The sequence below is a fragment of the Magnolia sinica genome, chromosome 4, assembly GCF_029962835.1.
Source record: "Magnolia sinica isolate HGM2019 chromosome 4, MsV1, whole genome shotgun sequence".
Classification (NCBI taxonomy): Eukaryota; Viridiplantae; Streptophyta; class Magnoliopsida; order Magnoliales; family Magnoliaceae; genus Magnolia; species Magnolia sinica.
The window spans coordinates 61,475,510-61,498,102 of record NC_080576.1 but is presented as its reverse complement, the minus strand read 5'-3'; the positions used below and the strand labels follow the sequence as shown (position 1 = coordinate 61,498,102).

The 22,593-nt window shown below is 40.9% G+C and overlaps 1 long non-coding RNA gene across 2 annotated transcripts; it reads right to left on the bottom strand.

Annotated features, from left to right (window-relative positions):
- Window positions 1-18,927: 18,927 nt before the first annotated feature.
- Window positions 18,928-20,998, bottom strand: LOC131243152 (uncharacterized). Of its 2 annotated transcripts, none has more exons than XR_009169903.1 (3): window positions 20,430-20,998; window positions 19,911-20,348; window positions 18,928-19,815 (listed from the first exon to the last, which is right to left on the bottom strand). It is a non-coding gene; the product is annotated as an uncharacterized LOC131243152 (long non-coding RNA). The 2 variants fall into 2 exon arrangements; XR_009169902.1 differs by having other exon boundaries at window positions 20,442-20,995.
- Window positions 20,999-22,593: the final 1,595 nt, after the last annotated feature.

Below are 22,593 nucleotides of genomic sequence, written 5' to 3'. Positions count from 1 at the left end.
TGGACGTTAGCCCACTACTTCACTTGAGGTTTGGATCTATCCCATTTCCCGGCCCATGGCCTAAAATGATATGGAAAATTTGATGGACAGTGTTGAATACAATACTTACATCATGGCAGACCCCACATGATATGAACAGTCTGGATGAGATATATAGATTATGGTTGGGGTCCACGTCCAGTGGACTGGATGGTGGGGATGATGTCCAGACATCACGGTTGGCCCCATTAGATGGACGGTGTTGATAAAACACATAAATCACAGAGGGTCCCACTGTCCAAGGACGGTGTGGATCAAAGCATACAGCATGATGGGGTCCACACATGTGGATATGAAACACTTATCATGGTGGCACTACACGTGATAGACGGTGTGGACATCACACGTCATTATGGCGGGGACCCCTAACCTGGACAGTATGGGTATAACACATACCTTACGAGGGTCCCATGGTCTGGACAGATGGCGTGAATAAGAATGCATACATCAATGTAGGCTCCACCTCCACACGTGCAACATGTATGGGGTGGGTCCCACATCCTGCCAAATGGACGGACGGTAAGGATAAAACCCATAAATCGTGGGGTCCACACGTCCCATGTGGACGGACGGCCTAGATATAAAATACATACAACGAGGTGGGTCCCACCGTCCAGCAGGCTGGATGGTGCAGATTCCCCTCCCCAGTAGGGCCACGTCCATGGATGGCCAGCCAGGATGAAAACATACATCAAGTGGGTCCACACGTGTGGCCCACCAGCTTCAATTACAAGCTGATATTTGTATTTTCCCTTCATCAGGGGCTGTCCAAAATGGACGGCCAGGGTGGGCTGGTCTGCTGGATGTCAGCAAGGTGGGCCTAATCATGGACATCATAGCTAAAATACTTGCATCATGGTGGGCTGCAAACATGGAAGAGAGAGAGGGAGAGAGAGAAAAAAGAGAGAAAGGCGTGTGGTGGAGAGGAGCTCCGCCACTATGAGCTCTTCTCTATCATACAATGTATACATCAAATGGGTCCCACCACATGTGGGCCCTTAAATCACAAAGATCAATGGTGGAAATCCTTTTCCTACCAACAATGAAGATTCACCCACTGATTACACTTCTTCTTAATTCCTTAGGATGCTAAGCTCATTGGCTTCAACTTTGATGGATGATGATGAAGATTGAAGGGCTAAGATGAGGGATTTGGGAGGGGAAGTAGGCCACACTTGGCTCTTTCTCTCCTTGGGAATTGCTTGGACATTCACTATCTTTGGTGCTTGGAAAATGGTGGAGAAAATGAGAGAGAGGAGATGTAAGGAGAGAGGGATGGGTTGTTGTAAGAAAGAGTTGACTTTGGGGATGGCTTGTGTAAGAGAGGGATGGGTGTGATGGGTTGTGTACTTGACTAGTACTTGATTGATTGATGTGATGTTTGGGTAGAGATTCTCTCGGGATTCACAATGCACAGCGTTTCTTCGAAATAAACGCGGGCCCACAACTCCTAGTTTGGTTGTCGCATTGGTGCGCAAGTCGAGGCATTAGAACCGCGGTGACAATATGGTCATAATGGTACAAGTCTCAGGTCGAGTCGACTCATATCTGCGAGATGCGACTTAGGGTTACGCACAAACGCCGATTACAGGTTGCGAGTTAGCAAAATTCGGCGAGGAGGATCACGGGAGTCTACGGAACGGTATGGGCTAGGATACGGGCCTTACAGATCAAGCTCAAAGGCAATGAAGAATTAAAGATTTGGAGATCAAAAGTTGAAGATTTCAAGTGAAGAATTAAGGACTCTAAGATGAAGATTTCATGTCATGAAGATCCAAGAAAACCAAGTATCGAATATGGAGAAAAGTTTGGAAAATTACACGATCAAATAACAAAAATAATATATTGTTTGGTCCCACCAAAGGTAGGTTTAGTCTAACCGAAAGTGTCAAAAAATAGTCCAACAACAAACAGTGGATTTTCAGAGTAAATTCAGCTCCATCGAAGGACTATTCGGTGTGACCGAAATAAAGTTCGGTGTGACTAAAAGATGATTTGATCTAACTAAAAGGAAACAGAGAGTTCAGAGACTTTTTGGAGAAATTCAGTTCTAATGAAGGAATGTTCGGTTGGCTTTGGTGTGACTTTGGTCCAACTCAAGGCCCTTGTAGGCGCAACCAAAGCATAACAAAAGTGCACAATTTTAAAGTCGATTCAAAATCAATGTGGAATTTTAGTATTTACAAATGTATATTAAGCCATTCTAATGACAAATTAGGGCTTGGGAGAAAGACCAAGCAGCAACAAAGATTCCATGTAGTCATTCTTCTTCTTCAATCCCTTAGTTTTAGTTTGTTTTTCTTTTATTTTTGTTCTAAGATATTAGCCATGCTAGGCTAATCTCTTAGCCAAGGCTAAGGGATGAAGCTTGTAGTTAATTACAGTATTTAGTTTATTTGATTCAAACACAAAGGTTTGAATGACGATATTAGATTAAATTGATTCAGATTTTGCTTTAAAGCTGTTGAGTTATTTATTTCTGGATTTTATTGTGAACTACAATTACAATAAATACTTTGATTTAACAATTGCTTAGCTTGATTAGAGAAAGAATCAATATGTATAATTGATTGACCTATTGAGAACTAAGGTTACAGTAGATGCTCTTGATTCCCTATGATTAAGATCTAAGTGCTTCATATGAGAACTGTTCAATTGAATTCATGTTATGTTGGTATTTATGATCAATTTAATATACTTATTTTCTGATTTATTATAATAGAATTCTAATTCAAAATGAGTTATAAGAGTTGAATCGATGAACTAGATAATTTGATTGCTATAAGTTGATTCATGGATCCTTAGTTGCTTTTATTATTTATTTGAAACCATTATTCGACTCTCTGATGGAATAAAAACTTAAAAAATCGTTAGCTTTTGTTATATTCTCACCAATTCCTTGTGGATTGACTTCTGTCTTACCGAGTTTATTGCTATAGTACAGTCCTACACTTGGGAATTTGCTCAACAAGTTCTTAGCATCGTTGATAGAGAATTTTGTGTTAAAAATACGTTAGGTTTATATTAGGGTTTAGCTAGGTTTTTTTTGTTTTTCTGAATTTTTCTAGCCAAAGGTTTTGTTTTTCTAAGGTTTTTAGATTTCAAAATTTCTAGTTGTGATTTTTCCATATTGTCTAACATCACTGACATTGTTTACTTATTTCTATTTTGTAGGATTCCCTTAATTCTAATTTCTCCCATCCGGTAATATCATTCCCCACTCTCTCTAATTGCAAAGAATTGTTCTTCTGCATTAGAATTTTGATTTTTTTTAGTTAGGTTTAGACTTTAGTTGCTATGTGTGTGGTTCATGCCCAATTTGGGTAAGGGATCATATGTGGAGATTTCAAAGTGAAGGAAGTTTGGTCGACATGCTCACAATCCATCGATGAGTTAGAAAACACGCAAATACTCTTGGAATATCATCTAGAATGATGGCTGAACAAAATTTTGATGAGACTCATGTGTGGAACACACCACCGGTTAGGACAATGCATCGCGAGAATGAGGTACATCGAGTTCCACTAATTTGGACTTTACGTGATTATTTACGACTGACAAGAATAAGTACACCTTCCTGTATATTTTTTCCAACCAGTGCGAGAAACGTGAATTTTAAACCAGGGATTATCTAATTACTCCCTAAATTCCATAGACTTGCTATAAAAAGTCCACAATTGCACTTGAAAGAGTTCGACAACAGTATCACAACCCTACACTTTAACAATGTTCCTATTGATGTAATTAGACAGAAACTGTTTCCATTCTCTCGGAAGCAGAAGGCCAAGTCATGGCTCCACTCCTTATGGTCGAGATCTGTTGGTACATGGGCTAAGATGGCTTAGTGGTTCCTTAAAAAGTTCTTCCTGATTCATAAAACCAACACTCTCAAGCGTGACATTATGAACTTCTCCCAAAAGAGAGATGATACCTCTTTCCAGTTGGTTCAAAGACTTAACTTCTAGCTTGCCCACACTATGGCTACGAGATTTGGCAGGTGATTAGCTTTTGCTATAATAGACTAAGTTCAAACATATACTAATTCGTATAGATGGTGTGTAATAGCGAATTTATAAGAAATGATCCTTAAGAGGCCTAGAAATACTTTTGAGTTGCTAGTTGAAAATGCTTAATCATCGGACACATCCAACTAAGCTAGTAATCCTAAAGCAGTGCAAAGAGAAAAAGGAATACATGTGCTCAAAGAGGAGGACAATATTAGTGTAAGGTTGGTGGGTCTCACAAGAAAGGTTAAGGACATGGAACTTAAGCAATCCAACCCATCAAGGTTGTTGAAACTGTGTGTGGTATTTGTGAGAGTAACGCTCACCTAACTAAGGAATGTCCTACAATCCCTGCTTTTCAAGAGGCGTTGCATGCTCAAGTGGATGGTATGAATGCTTATCACCACCCATTTAGTGCACTGAATTCTAACACGTATACTCCTGATTGGCGAAATCTTTTGAATCTCAGTTGGAGGAATGAACCAACTATGAATGCAAAAAATAATTTACAATGGTCATCTACTAGTATACCACACATGCCAATACCGAAGAGAACCTTTGAGAATACATTGAATGCATTCATGTAAGGGCAAATACAATTCAATCATAGCACTATGCAGGCCATAGATGAACTTAAAAATTTAATTGCAAAAATTGAGACACATCTAAGTGTTAAAGAAAAAGCGGACTTTCTAGCCTAGCCTCAACCTAACCCCAATGGACAATTTGAGGTGAGTGATCCAAATTCTTCAGCCCAACATGTGGAACATGTTAAATCCACCACCACCCTAAGAAGTGGCAAAGAGCTCAACAAGAAAATTCCTAATAAGGTTGAGAAACCTGAGGAATCTATAGATTCGAAGGGTGGTGGTGAATCTAGCAATGCCCCACATGACAAAGAGCCAGAGCATAAGCCTGTGGCCCTGTTTCCCTAACGTTTTGCCTCATCAAAATGACCAAGCGAAAATGAGGACATTTTAGAGATTTTCTAACAAGTCAAGATCAATATCCCCTTGTTGGATGTAATTAAACAAATTCCATCTTATACCAAATTCTTAAATGATTTATGTGGTAAAGCGTAAGCTAAACGCGTATATGAAAGTCATCTTGACAAAACGAGTGATTGCAATTATTAATCAAAATACAAGGATCTTGAAAGTCCTACGATCTCATATATAATATGAAACTTTCGAGTTGAAAAAACACTTCTAGATCTTGGGGCAAGCATTAATCTGATATCATCTAGATATATGAGCAATTGGGCCTTTAAGAGTTGAAACCTACTAAGACAACGTTACAATTGGCTTACCGCTCAACAAGATTACCGAGAGGAGTTGTTGAAGATGTGTTGGTCCAAGTTGACAGTTTTACTACATAGTAGACTTTATCGTCTTGGATATTCACCCAGTTATGAATACAAGAACTCAAATCCCTGTTATTATGGGTCGACCATTCCTAACTACTGCTAATGCTATAATCAATTGCTGGAATTGAATTATGAAGATATTCTTTGAGAATATGACCTTAAAGCTTAATCTGTTTAATTTACACAAGCCACAAGAGGATGTAGATGATATCCACAAGGTTAATTTGATTGATATATTTGCGGAAGAGGAGCCTCTCCCGATTGAATTTCCCAAACCTCAAAGTATTGTTGCCACACTTTGCTGATTTAGGTGATCTTATGATTAGAGACAATGAAAGCCTTGTGGGATTGTACCCCAGTGCCTAACACAGACGAACAGAACATTATTCTAAAAAGTCCCCTTCCAATAATTCTAAATGTTTATCATTAAAGTTGGAGGAGCTGGAATTTGATCTGAAGACTGGAACTTCAGAATTTGTTTAGATTACACTAATAAGAGATAAATGTTGTACATTTCAATTAATTGTAGTCTCTAATTCACCGTGGTATACTGACAGTAAAACATTTTCTGCCACAAGTGAATTTTATATTGGATCGAAGATTTTTTGTCGAGGCGTATAAATTTCTGTGAACATTCAAGCTCCAGGATATTCAAGCCAACCGTAAAATAAGTTTTTGGATGATCTTATTGAGATGCCTGCTAAGAATTTTATTGAGATATTGGCCAAAGAAGGAAAATGTCTACCAGAATGAGTAGTTTGTTTCCTTTGATTTCCTAGAGTTAGTCCAATTGCTTTTTTAGAATTAGTTTGCTTTATCGGTTTAGTTTTAGTTTTTGAAGCACCAACTGAGAAGAAGTTTGCACTAGCACTTATATTTCCATCATCTCTCAAGCACTTTCTACCATCTGCTTGCTTATAATTTCATTCTTCTCATATTGCTCTTATTGCATAACATTTTTACATTGAAGGCAATGAATCATTTAGGTTGGGGGGTAAGGTTTCCCTTGGAAAATTCGTCAATTGTGCTGAATTTTTGAAATTTTGGGCTAAAATTTTTTAAAATTTTTGAAATTTTTCTATAAAGAGATTAGAATCATAAGACACCAATGTCAAGGATTTTTAAAATCTAGATTCTAGTTGCTTAGTAATTTTCAAGGTTAAGTTCAAAGTTATTAATTTGTAATTGGAATAATTTTAAACATTGATTGAGTCCTGTAATTCACATGTCACATCTACCTTAAATATTAGAGTTTAAGTTTGATACTTAATTGTTAACTTAATGATTATTGAGAATGATAGGAACCAAGCTTGGGGAATTTGTCCGTCCTGTTCGATGAAAATAAATGGGAAAAAAAAAATACCCAGCTAAGAAAATAATCGTCATAAAAAAGGGATACTTATTGAAGTGTCCTTGAAATGAAAAAAAAGAAACCAGAAAAAGAATGTTTAAATGGACACAAAGAAGAAAAAGCTTCATAATAATGTTAATTCGTCAATGAAAAAAATCAAAGGTTGGAAGAGTAGAGTGTTGAACAGTAATGCAAGTTTTGGTTTAGGCTTTTGGTTAACCTGAACATTTCTTCAATTATAAACATTAATATGAAACTAGGAAACTCAACTTTAATAGCGGTAAGTCTAGATTTCACCATGCACCCATGAAACTTGATCTTTAGAAATTTTCAATTATAGGATTAATGCTTTGAACTCGATTTAGGATATTTACCAAATGCTAGAGTTAGGTGGAAGTTATGCTTTTTATTAATGTACCCTGGATTTTTATAATTTAGATTGTTTTTATGGATTACTTGGGTTTATAGAAACATCTCTTCTAAGAATTTCTAGTTGGATTTAAAAAAATATTTCGTATGTTTTACTTGATACTAGCAAAATGTTTGTTGTGGGTGTGTTGAGACTCAAATATTGCATATTTATCCCCTCAATAGCATTAGTTTCAACTGCATTCAAGCGATTAATCAATCCAATTAAATATATTTTCTACGTGCAAGGTGATTTTGGATTTAAAGTTGAATACGTGCTTAAGTGACTGATTAAAAGCTCAAAAAGAGATCAAGCTCAAAGATAATGAAGCATTAGACATTACAAGTGATGAAGATCTAAGATAACAAAGTACCAAAGATGGAGAAAAGTCTGAAAAATCACACAGTCAAATAACAAAAATAACAAACCGTTCGGTCCCACCGAAGGTAGTTTCAATTCGATCAAAAGTGCCAAAAACAATCCAGCAACAAAGAATGTATTTTCATAGTAAATTTAGCTCAACCAAAGGGCTATTCGATGCGACCGAAATGCAGTTCAGTGCGATCGAAAGATGGTTCGGTTTGACCAAAAGGAGATACAGAGTGTAGAAACTTTTTAGAGAAATTCAGTTCTAACCAAAAGAATGTTCGGCTGGCTTCGGTCCGATCGAAGGCCTTTGTGGGTGTGACTAAAGCACAACAAAAGTGCACGATTTTAAAGTCGATTCAAAGTAGGTGTGGAATTTTTCTATTTAAAGGGGTGTTTTAGGCCATTCTAAAGATAGATTAGGGCTTAAGACAGAGTCTAAGTAGCGACAAAGTTTCCATGGAGTTGTTCTTCTTCAATCACTCAATTTTAGTTTGTCTTTCATGTTTTTCTTTTATTTTTCTTTTAAGATATTAGTCATGTTAGGTAATCTCTTAGCTAAGGCTAAGGGATGAAGCTTGTAATTAATTGCAATATTTAATTTATTTAATTTAACAATAATGATTTAGATAATGATAAAAGATTGAATTGATTTAGATTTTACTTTAAAGCCTTTGAACTGTTTATTTTTATATTTATTGTGAACTACGGTTACAATGAATGCTTTGATTTAGCGATTGCTTAACTTGATTAGAGAAGGAATCAATCCGCATAATTGATTGACCTATTAAGAACCAAGGTTACATTAGATACTCTTCATTTCCTGCGATTGATATCTGGATGCTTCATAAGAGAATCATTCAATTCAATTCATGTTTTATTTATGTTTATGATTGGTTTAATAGAATTACTTTCTGATTAGATAGGATAGAATTTCAATTCCAAATGAGTTATAAGAGTTAAATCAATGAAATTGATATTGTGATTGCTATAAGTGGATTCCTAGATCCTTAGTTGATTTTATTATTTGTTTAAACCTTTTATTCAACTCTCTGTTGGATTAAAAAGCTAGAAAACCGTTTAAATTTCGTTGTGTTCTGACCAATTCTCTGTGGATCGACCTCGGTTTAACTGAGTTTATTACTACAACACAATCCTACACTTGGGATTGCTTAACAGTGAATGAAATGCTATTAGAAGACGATATTGAAATCCAATAAAAGGAAAACCCTAACAAGGCCGGTAGTTTAGTTATAACTAGGTATGGAAGACAAGACGAGAAATTCGGAGGTAGATAAAGACAACGAAGAAAATCGACTGACTGCTCTGCCTTGGTTGTTAGTCGATTGTGTCGTAAAACACATAATCATAACAAGACTGTAAAAAATGTGACCACAATAAAAGACAATCATATGAGGAAACATATAATGGTTACCAACATAGCCGAATAAAACCTGTAAGAAAGAAGTCAAGAAATTGGTCAAACAACAAAATGTGTGTGTAAAGAAATCAAAGTTAAAACGGCTTATCCTCCGTACCAAAGTATAATAGCCCCATTGGCTGACAAAATATCAAAAAAAAAAAAAAAATTGTATAGGGCCGAAGATGATAAGCAAAGTTTTATGATTGAGCCAATAACCAACCAAGATCAAGCTTTATGGTGCAACAATTAACCCAAAGTTTTAAAAACATTCCACTAGCCGAACTAAAGAAAAGTTTAAAGATCAATCTCCTGTAATGAGGGAGAATCGAGCAGAAGATCGCCCCATTTTTGTCAAAGCTTCCTGACACCTCAAATTTTAGAAAGAAGCTTTAGCTTTCGCCCTCTGCAAATATTAATAACGCATAACTCGAACGGATAGATCGAATAGATCTTTAATTTCATGCTCCTAAATTTCTTCCATAACTTTATGTCTAAACCTTCTTAGGCCAGTTTAACAAATTCGGCCTACGACATGGTTACTAAGCACCTATTTCTCGTCTTTTTGAAGTGAGCGATATATTTCTCGATTGTTTCTCCCTACATGTAATGCCCTGAAAATAGACTCCTGTATACATTGCACAAGATCTGAGTCTTGTGGTGTTAGATAATGAACTCAAGGTATAACCCCTTCTACTTGTCATACATCACATGCATTCACATGTATGAAGGTACCTAGTCATGAGAATAAAACCAATCATACTATAGTTCTTATTCCATTTAACCATAAAAGTTCAACAAATCATTTAATGCTCACTTAAGTTGGAGCTTATTACAGTAATCTAAATTCGCAATATAAAACATAAATAAAACTAAAATAAAATAAGAGCAGCGGCGATGTAATCCCACGTCACTTGTGATAGTTTTTCGTATAGAGTTCATCGCCCATATCTTTAACCTACGCATCACCAGCATCTTCTATGTAGCTGGAGAAGGTCAACACCCTACTCATAGTGATGGCTATTTTTCAAGATTAACAACAATTCAAATAATTCACCATAGTGGGACAATATAAATGGTTCTATACATCTCGTATTCCATCACTACCAGTGGTATCGGTATGTGCAACCAATCTAAATGAATGCATGCCTAGTATAGTGTGTTTAGTTCATCATACATAGTGACCACCATATTATAGAATATAATTTATCACGGTTCAACTTGCTCCACATCCCATGACTATAAAGATTCGTCGGCATGTCCGACACTACCGTAGATTTACATGAACGACTCAAGACAGCACAACTCATGGATTGGAAGAAATTACATGCATGATTTGTTCATGAAGCGACTAATTGCGACATCCAATACTAAGAAGTGATGTACCACGCCTAACGGAATTATGTACAATAATATGTACACCACTAACCAAATTCAAGAATTTACACGTCGACCAAGAAAGTCACTACCTAGGGCACATTATGTCCCTGATATATATACATATATACAAGTCATTAAGTCCATCAACACATCACTTGCATCAATAGAGAATTAAATCGAACCATGAGAATTTTAAAACTTCAAGACAAATACCCAAGTCATAAAATAAGAACGGTAGCATGAGACTAACACAATAAAGGAAAAATGGTTAGCAATAAGCTAATTCAATAAAAGAGAATATGAGCAAAAGCCAACTTAATGCAAAGTGAAAACACGTATCGCTCTCAAAATCAACAAAGAGCAAGGCTTGTATCCATCACTGCTCATGAATTCATAAAAAGTCCAGCAGTGTTTTCATAAACTAATCAATCTAAAATTACAATAAAATAAATCCCAATATGATAGAAAATAATCCAGACAGTTCAAAGTGTATCAATAAGCATGATAGTGTGATTTTAGGTTAGATGGTCACCCGGTAGATGGTGATTTGGTATGTTGTTTTGTAGATACAAAGCAGATATGGCCTCCTTAATCCAATTATCGTTAACAAAATCTAACACAAAGGTAGTTTAATGAAATCATTTTCAAAAAAGGGTACTCTAATGTAAATTGCTTTAAAATGAGGTAGTATTTTATAAATTCCCTTTGATGAACCTTAGGAAATGGCAATTCCTAGGAAGACATATGAGAAATAGATCAAGCCTACACATTACCGGATCTTATTTTGTAGGTGAGATTGGCTTCTTGAAAGGGAAGGTCAATCAAATCCCACCATAAAAATCTGAAGCTGCACATGCTCAAAGCCATCCTCAAATCACTCAACTTGTTGACTCCAAATCTGAACGCAAAAGTCATCCCAATTGCACGAGAGGACTCCCATCAGCTCACAAACCTTTGCAGCTCCTCCTAGAAATCTTGCCAAAGGGTCAGATCATCGGGCACATAGATGGACATTAGCAACCATAAGCTACTCCATCTCAAAGCTTGGAACCCGATCAAGTTGGACCATGTGCACCTTGAACTATAAATCATCTAATGAGAGGGAATGAATTTCAAACAACAATAACCCTTGATCCACCAACAATCTCGACACGCCTCCATAGGCCTTTCTTGGTTTCCTAGATCATTATAGCATCAACTTTTTTATTCTAAGATCTTTAAATTCCAGCTTGTAGTCCATGCAACCTAGGCCCTTAACATTCCAGGATATAATCTCCATTTGATATGATCGCCATAGATTTAGAGCCAGGTGAATAACATGGACATGTGCCTATGGAGTTTTGTGTGATCAACACAAACCAATCAAAGGAAACCAAGATTGAGCTCTTATTAGGCAACACGAACTGCAAAGACACCCTTCCCAATTAGTGGATCCCATGGAATCAGGTGGATCTTTAGGTCTTCAGTCACTTGAACCCTAACTAGTTCTTTTGTTTTCCTCTTCAACTCAAGTACCCTCCAAATTTCTACTTTGTTTCTTCTTTCTTTTTTAACCACAACTTGACCTTTCTCTCTCTCTTAGGAGACATTTGGATGGTAAGTTACTTAAGATAAGCTACCTATGCCTTAAGTGGCTTATCTTGGTTTCTACTTATTAAGACGAAGTGATTAAGTAACTTAAGTTACAATTGATCTTAAACCAATCGTACTTATCTCAAATAAATTACTTATCTACAGTTGTAAGTAGAAAAAAGTAACTTATTTGGTGTTATCCAAACGGGCCCTCAAATTTCAGAGACTAACATAAACTTTGCCTGTTAGTAAATCAGTAGCTTCACCAATTGGCTATACTAGCCTTCAACAGCAAATAAAGTTAAATCTTATGAATCTTCTAACTAAAATCTTCAAATACTATGAATCTTTCACTAAGATTTTCCAACTCTAAGCTTTTGTTGGGTATAAAAATAGTTAAGTCAGATAGGTCGACTTATGGAATGGACCAACTTTATATAAATCAGTAGCTTCACCAATTGGCTATACTAGCCTTCAACAGCAGATAAAGTTAAATCTTATGAATCTTTTAACTAAAATCTTCAAATACTAATGAATCTTTCACTAAGATTTTCCAACTCTTAGATAGCTTTTGTTGGGTATAAAAATAGTTAAGTCGGATAGGTCGACTTATGGAATGGACCAACTTTATAAAACAGCATGGGCCCTCAAAATCCGAGCCAATAGGGGCTTCTACGTCCAACTACAGACCGACCTTCAAGGAGGTTGATACAGCTGTAAGGACCTTCTAAGAGAGTGTAACTGTAAGGTCACTCGTATGGCCAGTTGCCGACCAAGCCCATAGGTCGGCCATAGATCGGCCAAAGGACAACCCTAGATCAGTAAAATAGCTCGACTATAACTCAGCGAAGCAGTTGCCCATTATAGTCTATCCACGGATCAAGTATTCTCAAAATATCTCCAACGGCCCGAAGATCTCTCCTAAGATCTTCGAAAGATAAGATCAAATCCCAAGAGCTTCAGGATTGAGATAAAATCTCTGTATACATCCTAGATCTGAGCGGATTCCCCTCCAAATTATCAGGAAAGATTCCTCACGACGCCTACATTCTATTCGTATAAATACAGGTATCCCTAACCTTTGAAAGGTATGTACACTCATCCTAACACTTGACTGGTGACTCTTTTCTAAGAGATCATCCTCCTTAAAGACCCAGAGGCCTGACTTAAGCATCGGAGGGTCCCCTGCACTAGCTAGGGTCTCCTTTGTTCGTTCCTTTTTCTTGTGCAAGTCCAGAAGGGTCAACCGGGGACGGTCTACCGGAAAACAGCATCAACAGTTTGGCGCCTTCTGTGGGAACGACGTCTTAAGCCATTCCAGTTATATCAGCGAATACCCCAAATTCTACAATGGCTAGGGGAAAGAAGAAGGCTCAATCCCCTCTAGTGGCGATTCCGATCACAACCCTGCCTGCCCCTGGTCACGGCCCGTAACCCTTAGAACAACCTGAACAATAGGAGAGTCATCAAGGTTCTTCCTCGCAGCAACAGGCCACTTCTGGCTCTGGCTGACGCGGTTAGCAGACTCGTGCAAAGAATGGCTGGTTGAACAATCTCGAAAGAGAAGTTGAAGACATGAGAGCGGACATGGGCTACGTAAAACAACTGCTGGAGAGATTGCAGCCCCAACATGCACTAAGGGTCAACGGAGGAGACAGACAGCCAAGTTATAATCCTTCCCGGCCTTCTTGCGTGCATGCTGCCCCCCAACCAAGCTAATAGTGTAGCCCAGATGGACCCATCCCATCTCACGTATCCGGAACAGTTCCTTTACTCGCCTCCGACCTACGCCATGAGTTGGATCGAAAAAGGCGCAGTAAGGCCCCGGTCAAAGCTACTACCGAGAGTGGGGAACCATGGAAGGCCGAGCTGAAGAGCTTGCAAGATCAGATCGGGGATATGCAACAAACCTACCGAGCCAATACGACAATGGCTGTAGTGGAAGAAACTGAATCCCCATTTACTGCTAACATCGTGCGAGCACGATTGCCGGAGAGGTTTCGATTGCCCCAAATTACCCCATTTTCAGGGAACACTGACCCATCAGAGCACATGGAATCCTTCCGAATCTACATGGAACTCCATGATGTTTCAGATGCGGTCATGTGCCAAGCCTTCTTGCTAACCTTGTCCGACGCCGCCCGGCTATGGTATAAATAGCTTTAGCCAAAGTCCATCAGTTCATTCTCCCAACTCAGCCAAGCCTTCGTCACGAACTTCATCGAAGGGAAAAAGAGGCTCAAGGCACCTACCCACCTTCATATGGTTCAGAGAGAGGGCGAACTTCTAAAGGAATATATCAAACACTTCAATTTAGAAGCATTACAGGTTCGAAAGCACTTGGAAGAGGTCGCCCTTAACGCCATTATGAGCAGACTGAGGGATAAGTCGTTCCTCTTTTCTCTGGATAAGAACCCTCCTGCCACAATGGCCGAATTTTTTAATCGATCACAAAAATACGCCAATGTTAAAGAGTCTCGAATCTTACGAGACGCCGTCTAAAGTAAAATCCATCCGGCCAAGGAGCAACGGGCAAAGGTAGAGACCAGCTCGACCAATGCAGACAAGAAGAGGAAAGACGACCGATCTCAAGATGACCGCAGGCCGAACAAACGGCCCAACAGTAAGTTCAAAACTTACACTCCCCTCAATAAGACACCAGAACATGTCCTGATGGAAATCAAGGACAAACGCCTTCTCCACTGGCCGAACAAGTTGAAGTTTAATCCTGATAGGAGGAGCAAGAATAAATATTGCTTCTTTCACCGAGATCATGGGCATAATACAAGCGACTACTTTGACCTCAAGCAGGAAATCAAAGCACTCATTCGCGACGGCCATCTTGGAGAATACCTTAGTAATAAAGGAGATCGGATTGTAGCCGCAGAGGAACAGCCGATTAATAATCAACCAACCGGAGAGATCCGCACCACCTTTAAAGGCTGCGAAAGTGGAGGCGACTCAAACAGTGCTTGGAAAGTACATGCAAGGAGCATTAGTCGCCTTGAGGAAGAAGTCTAGCTTCTGGGAAGACCTTCAAAAGAGAAAAGGGTGGAAAAATACAATGTAACTTTCACCGAAAGGATGCCCGAGGTATCCACCACCCTCACCATGATGCGCTGGTAATTTCTCTAACCATAGTCAATCGAAAGGTATTTCGGATCCTTGTCGACACTGGATCATCAGCAAATGTGCTCTTCGCCCAAGCCTTCGACAAGATAGGAGTTGGTCGGTCCCTGCTTCCTGTCAAAACTCCATTGCTTGGTTTTTCAAGCGGACAAGTCATGCCCGAGGGAGCCGTCCAGCTCCCCCTCTTAGCCGGAGATAGGCAGAACCAGACCACCGTGTTGGTCGACTTCCTTGTGGTCGACCAACCATCTGTCTACAATGCTATTCTTGAACGACCATCTTTGAACCTCCTGCGAGCCGTGGTGTCAACCTACCATCTGGCCATGAAATTCCCAACCGAACAAGGCGTTAGGACCATTAAAGGTGACCAACGTGACACTCGGCAGTGCTACACAATGGCACTAAAAACCCCGCATGAGGCAATGACCATTGCTTCCCTGGATCCGCGTGAGGAGTCTGAGGAAAGAGGTCAACCTATGGAAGACCTCATCCGAATCCCATTGGACGAATCTGACCCATCTAGGATTGTTTAAATTGGGTCATCCTTAACCACACCTTTGCGCGATAACATAGAGAAGCTCCTTTGATGATATGCGAACGTTTTTACATGGTCTCACAAAGACATGCCAAGCATTGACTCCAAAGTCATAGTGCACCGACTGAATGTCGACCCTGCTCATCAGCCGATTCGACAGAAACGACGTGCTCTCGATCCCGAGAGATACACAATTATAGGAGAAGAAGTCGACAAGCTCCTCAAAGCTGGATTCATTAAGGAAGCATACTATCCAGATTGGATAACCAACATAGTCTTGGTGAAGAAGGTCAACAAAAAATGGTGGCTACACAAACCTGAACAAGGCCTGCCCCAAGAACAGTTTTCCTCTCCCCCAGATCGACTAACTAGTCGATAGCACAGCAGGACATGGATTGCTCAGTTTTATAGATGCGTATTCTGGTTATAATCAAATTATAATGCATTCTCATGATAAAACAAAAACTACCTTTGTCACTAACAAAGGTCTTTATTGCTATCGAGTTATGCCATTTGGATTGAAAAATGTTAGCGCTACTTATCAGCGATTGGTCAACAAAATGTTCACCCGACAAATAGGGCAGACAATGGAGGTTTATATCAACGACATCCTTGTCAAGAGCATCAAAGCTACAGACCATGTGGCCGACCTAGAGGAGATGTTCCTCATCCTTGACAAATACCAAATGAAATTAAACCCGAGCAAATGTGCCTTTGGCATTAATTCAGGGAAATTCCTCAATTTCTTAGTCAGCCAGCGAGGGATCAAGGCAAATCCCTAGAAGACTAAAGCCCTCCTTAACATCTAATTGCCAAAGATGATCAAAGATATACAGAGGCTCACTGAAAGAATAGCGGCCCTCAATCGCTTCGTGTCCCGAGCTACAGACAAGTATCTCCCCTTCTTCAAACAATTGAAGGGGAAACAAGTGGTAGATTGGACAAAAGAATGTGAGGCAGCCTTCCAACAGCTCAAACAACACCTAGGATCACCACCCTTGCTCTTCAAGCCTGAGCTAGGCGAATATCTATTGTTATACTTGGTCATCTCCGACGCAGTGGTTAGCTCGGCCTTGATTAGAGAACATGAGGGAAAACAGTTCCTAGTCTATTACGTCAGTAAAACTTTAGTCCCAGCAGAGAGGAGGTATCCTACCTTAGAGAAATTAGATCTGGCTTTGGGCATTTCTTCCTGACGCCTGTAGCCATATTTTCAAGCTCACGCCATAGTAGTCCTAACCGATCAACCACTACGTCAGATACTCCAAAAACTCGAAGCTTCAGGAATACTGACCGAGTGGGTAATTGAGCTAAGCGAACTTGATATCAAGTATCAACCTTGGATAGCCATCAAAGGCCAAGCAGTGGTAGACTTCCTCGTCGAGATACCTTTAATGCACGATCAAACACCGAACTCACCCAGGGCGGTGCTCATACCGAACGATGCACCTGACCTACAAATCGCTAAACCGTCCAACTCCCTACTCCATCCCGACCCACCCAAGTGGACGCTTTACATTGATGGCTCCTCCAATTCTAAGGCAAGCTTGGGATAGTCCTAAAGACCCCAGACTCTACATGTATGCAATATGCCTTAAGATTTGGATTTCGGGCCTCTAATAATACAGCAGAATACGAGGCCTTGCTCGTTGAACTCCTATTAGCATCAAACATGGGGGCTCAACATCTCGAAGTCTTTAGTGACTCATAGTTGGTCGTTAACCAAATAGCGGACGCCTACCAGGACAAGAAAGAACATATGAAAGCATATCTTCGAGAGGCCAAAGAATTGATCAGAAGTTTTCAGAAATGCAGCGTTGCCCTGATTCCACGGGTCGAAAATTCAAAAGCTGACATGTTGGCGAAGCTCGAATAAAGATGAAATCCTGAGATCCATTCCGATCGAGTTCCTGGCCAAACCAAGCATCAATGAAGCCGACCTCACGACCGTTCTTCCGATTAGCTCGGAATCAACATGGTTGGATCCAATTATCAAGTATCTTGAGAATGGCGAGCTACCCGAAGACCGAACTGAAGCACAAAAACTAAAGATTAAAACTGCCCGATATACCATACTCAATGATATACTCTACAAGAAAGGATTATACCTTCCTTACTTGAGATGCATCCGACTAGAAGAAGCAGAATATATCCTAAGGGAGATCCACGAAGGAATATGCAGGAACCACTCTGGAGGACGAGCATTAGCCCACAAGGTAATTCGATGGGGTTATTATTGGCCGACCATGCAACATGATGCACAAAAGCCCGTTCAAAAATGTGACAAGTGCTAGCAATTCGCAAATATACCTCGGCAACCGCCTGAAGAGCTCACACCTATGGCTTGACCATGGCCGTTTGCTCAGTGGGGGATTGACATTATCAGTCCACTCTCCACTGGTAAAGGTCAAACCAAGTTCACTGTAGTGGCTGTCGACTACTTCACTAAGTGGGTAGAATCAGAACCGCTAGCAAAGATAACCGAGCACAGGATCACCAACTTTGTTTGGAAGAATATCAAATGCAGGTTCGAGATTCCTCGGATCATCATCTCTGATAACGGTAAGAAATTCGATAACAAACAGTATCAAGAGATGTGCAAGAACCTCGGAATTCGCAACGTTTACTCATCGCCACGATATCCACAAGCGAATGGGCAGGTTGAGGCGGTTAACAAGATCATCAAGCATCATCTCCTGACCAAGCTCGAGAGTGCTAAAGGAACGTGGGCCAAAGAACGTGGGCCAACGAACTACTGCCCGAATAGCTACCGGGGAGACCGCTTTCTCTTTAGCATATGGAGCAGAGGCAGTCACTCCCGTGGAGATCGAACTACATACAGCTTGAATAGACTCATTCGATGAACAAGCCAATACCGAGCTTATGGCCCTCAGTCTCGACCATCTCGGAGAACAAAGGGAACAAGCTCGGGCTCTCGAACTATTGTTCGCCAACAGCAGGTATCACGCTTCTATAATACCCGGGTCAAGGTCAGAAGGTTTCGAGTCGGAGATTTAGTTCTCCGGAAGACATTCCAGAATACCAAGGAGATAGGATTAGGGACCTTGGGTCCGAACTGGGAAGGACCCTATGTGATATCAAGCACAAGCAGACCTGGTTCATATTGCCTAGAGGACCTGACTGGTCAGCTGCTCCCGCACCCATGGAATGTAGAGCATCTGAAGATCTATTACTCCTAAGTTGGTCGGTACAACACTCGCTATGCATCACTCGACTTTGAAATAATATTAATAAAGCTCCGGCACATTACCTGATCGAGGTTTGACCAAGATCTGACCAATGAATGACACTGATCTGATCAATGCCTGAGCTGTGTCTGAGCTATCTGGCTTGGACAGGTTTCTGTAAAACGCCAATCAACATCCGATCGATACCCGAGTTACAACCTGTGTTCAGTTCGACCTACTCATGCAAAGTAAAAAAACAATCTACTCAACTCTGAAACTCATAATTTGAAAGGAGTTTTTCAAAAGAAAAGAAGTGTTTCATTGATAAAGCCCAAAAGGCATGATTAGATTGGTATTACATCGGTTATAACCTAGAAAAATACATGTACATTGATTTACAAATGCTTGAAGTGCTTGAAGCTGAAAAAGGGAGAGACGAACAGCGCATGAAGTGCCTGAAGTTGAAAAAGGGAAAGGCGGATAGCGCTTGAAGTGCTTGAAGCTGAAAAAGGGAAAGGTATTGCAGGATGAAGGTAATACTTCTCTGCAAAAAACTGACCCTCAAGCCTCGGCCTCGAGGAGCTGATCGGGAGTCGCTTCATCGCCCGACCCATCAGAGCCCGATTCGGACTCATCGAAGCCGGACAGATCAAGCTTGAGGAAGGACTCATTCATAGCCCTGACACATTTAGTGTAACCCTGACGAAAGAGGTAATCCATGTCGTCTGAATACGTCTAGGAGGCCTTGAACTCCTCCACCGCATCCTTCCGAGCCAAGGCAAGAGCAGCCTTTGTCCCGGCCTTAAGTTCTTCAAGCTTCGAGGTCTCCATGAGCTTAGCCCGGCAATCCACATACTAAGCCTGGGCCTCTTTCAGCTTCGCCGCCATCTTAGCCTTCTCCACAGTAGCTGCTTCAAGGGTCATCCTCGCAGCCCTTAGCTCGACCTCCGCAGCCTCAGCCCAAGCCTTTGACTGGGCCACCTTCCAGTCGGCCCCGCCCACCAGTTCACGTATCCAAGCAAACTCGACATGCGCCTTCAAAACACACGAAGCGAACTACAACAAAAAAGAGAGAATAAGTTAGGCGCGAGCATTTAAAAAAAAAAAAAAAAAAAAAAAGAACCACGACACAGTTCTGAAGAGTATCTTACCCTAAGGAGGCTCGTCATCACGTGGGCCAAAGCTGAGTCCACAGGGGAGTCGAACAAATTGCCGAACTTTGCCTCCGACGTATAGCGGTCTGCCCAAGGGAGGATCTCCTCAACAGTCTAGCGGAGACCCGTGGGCGAGCTACCCTCTCAGCATCCGAAGATCGAGCCTCCGTGGGAAGCTCGGCAACCCCCTGCACTTCGGCAAGAGCAGCCTCTTCCGGGACAGTTGTCCCCGCCACTTCATCAACACCAGAGGAGGTCTCCACCTCCATTCCCTCTCCATCTGCCTCAATCACAACAGGGCAGGAGGAGCCGACCTTCCCCTTGCTCTTGGAAGAGGCCATGATCTTCTACTTATTCGGCGCCATCGTCTCATCCTGGCAGGAGGAGCACAGAGTTTAGAAGGAGGTCGGAGCATAAGACGAGCTTCAGGCATCTCTGCATTCAACATGCGAAGAAAAAATGCCAGCAGAGTCCACAAAAAATACCCAAGTATTATGGCTCGAAAGTAGGTCTTACCCAATGGCTTACCGGTAAGAGCGAAGTCCAAGCCTGATTGAAGGAGTAGCTCAGGTTGAAGCAGAACCCTCCAAGACCTTTTCTCCCAAGGGAGCGCTCTCGCCGCCTTAATCCGAGCAAGCGCTCCACTGTCGACCAGAGGGACTTGTTTAGGGAGAACTGCACAGAGAAACAAACCATCAGCTACAGTGCGATCAGAAACCGACCAACTCGAAACAAACTAAGAATGGTTGTCCGAGAAATGTTTACATGGGTCGAAAAATGTTGTAAGGACCCGGTATTGATCTGAAGGTAGAGATAGATCGGCTACCTCCCAACACCCGGACGCCCAGAACCATGTCCCTCCAATTCTTGTTGGACGATGATGGGTCAGTAATAAGGCTTCCCCCAGTTCCTCACCAGGCAGACAAATAAAACCAGCTGAGTTGACTATGGTTGGGCTTGACTTGATATAAGTGGAGGAATTCCTCCACCGTTAGCTCGGGTTGTTCTAGCTCGGCCCATAAGACAGCGCAGCCAATCAACGCCCTCCAACCATTGGGGATCATCTGTCTGGGGCCAAGTTCAACCGACTAAGCAGTCTCCTCACCACTCGTCGCAGAGGAAGTCGTAGGCCGCACTAAAGGGCGACCTAAAAAATGGCGACCGATCTTTCTGGAGGTTGGTTCGGGAGTTCGTCCAGTAGGGGAAGCCGCATAATCACCGACTCAGGGATGTGGTACCCAAGCCTTATCAGATCTAAATCCTCAACAGTGAGACTGAAAGGCACCGAACCACCAATCCCGTCCTCGTTAAACCCCTCTAGGTCATCCTCGACAGTGGTATTAGGTTCCGCGTCCAGCGGCCTTTCTGCTGGAGACGGTTCTATGGCCCGTGATGCTAGGAAATCAACATTGTCCACCATCCTCAACGGCGACGATGGATTCGACATAACCCAAAGGCTACCGGACTCACTGTCACCACTGGAAACCCCCTTCCGTGAACCAACAGAATCCGACATTGCGGTCGTTGAAAAGCAAAAAGAAAGGAGGGGGAAAACAGGTGATCGGAAGCTCACCAGAGAAGGTCCGCCCGGAACGCCGGTGACCACAGGCGCTAGAATCCCTTTGCAGTGTTTGGAAGGAGACGACTGGGAAGAAGATGAAAATCGCAAATGGGGACGACCATGCCTACGTTCTATTCCTATAAATAAAGATATCCCTAACCTTTGAAAGGTATGCACACTCATCCTAACACTCGACTGATGACTCTTTTACAAGAGATCATCCTCCTTAAAGACTCAGAGGCTTGACTTAAGCATCAGAGGGTCCCCTGCAATAGCTAGGGTCTCCTTTGTTCGTTCTTTTTTTCTTATGCAGGTCCAAAAGGGTCAACCGAGGACGGTCTACCGGAAAATTGCATCAACAACTTTCAAATCAATCTAGTCTATGTACGATAGCAACAGCTCTAGCTCCAAAGAATTGACCAATTTGTAATGGCCTAAAAATTGTAATAAGTAGATAAAAATAAATAAATAAACCCCAAAATTCTTTAGAGAATCTTCAAAATCAGCACCCCAATCATCCAAAAATAGTCAATGGTAGTCTCTAAAATTTAGCCCCCAAAACTATCAGCAAACAACCCAAAATTCAGCATAATGCACATTTATGGTCAATGAAAATTTGCCACTTTTTTTCCATTTACCATTTTTCAATCATCCATAGTTGAAACAAATGTTGTCAATATAACATGTTAGATGACTAAGCAAATGACAAAAATGGTGGAAGATGCATTAATGCCTCAATGGGCATAATATCTCACAATTAGATTCTTAGTTTCTTTACCCCATATCTGGTCAATCGGAAAAATTCACATCTCATGTTGTGAAACATAAAATCATTCAATCTCCCCCTTATATCACTGCCATCACCACCAGTTCTTATATTAGAACTCCAACTATCAATACCACTCCTATTTTCACCACTACAAATATAACTACAAATGTAATTGTCACTGCCACTTGAAATGTAACTATCAATACTGATTTCAGAACAAAGGTAACTTATCAATGCAACTATAAATCTACTCCCAATATGTAAGTACTCGGAATCCCATTAGAACACGAGGTAATAAAAATAAATAAATAAAATCCAGTCGCTGGGAACAACGAACTATAATCATACTA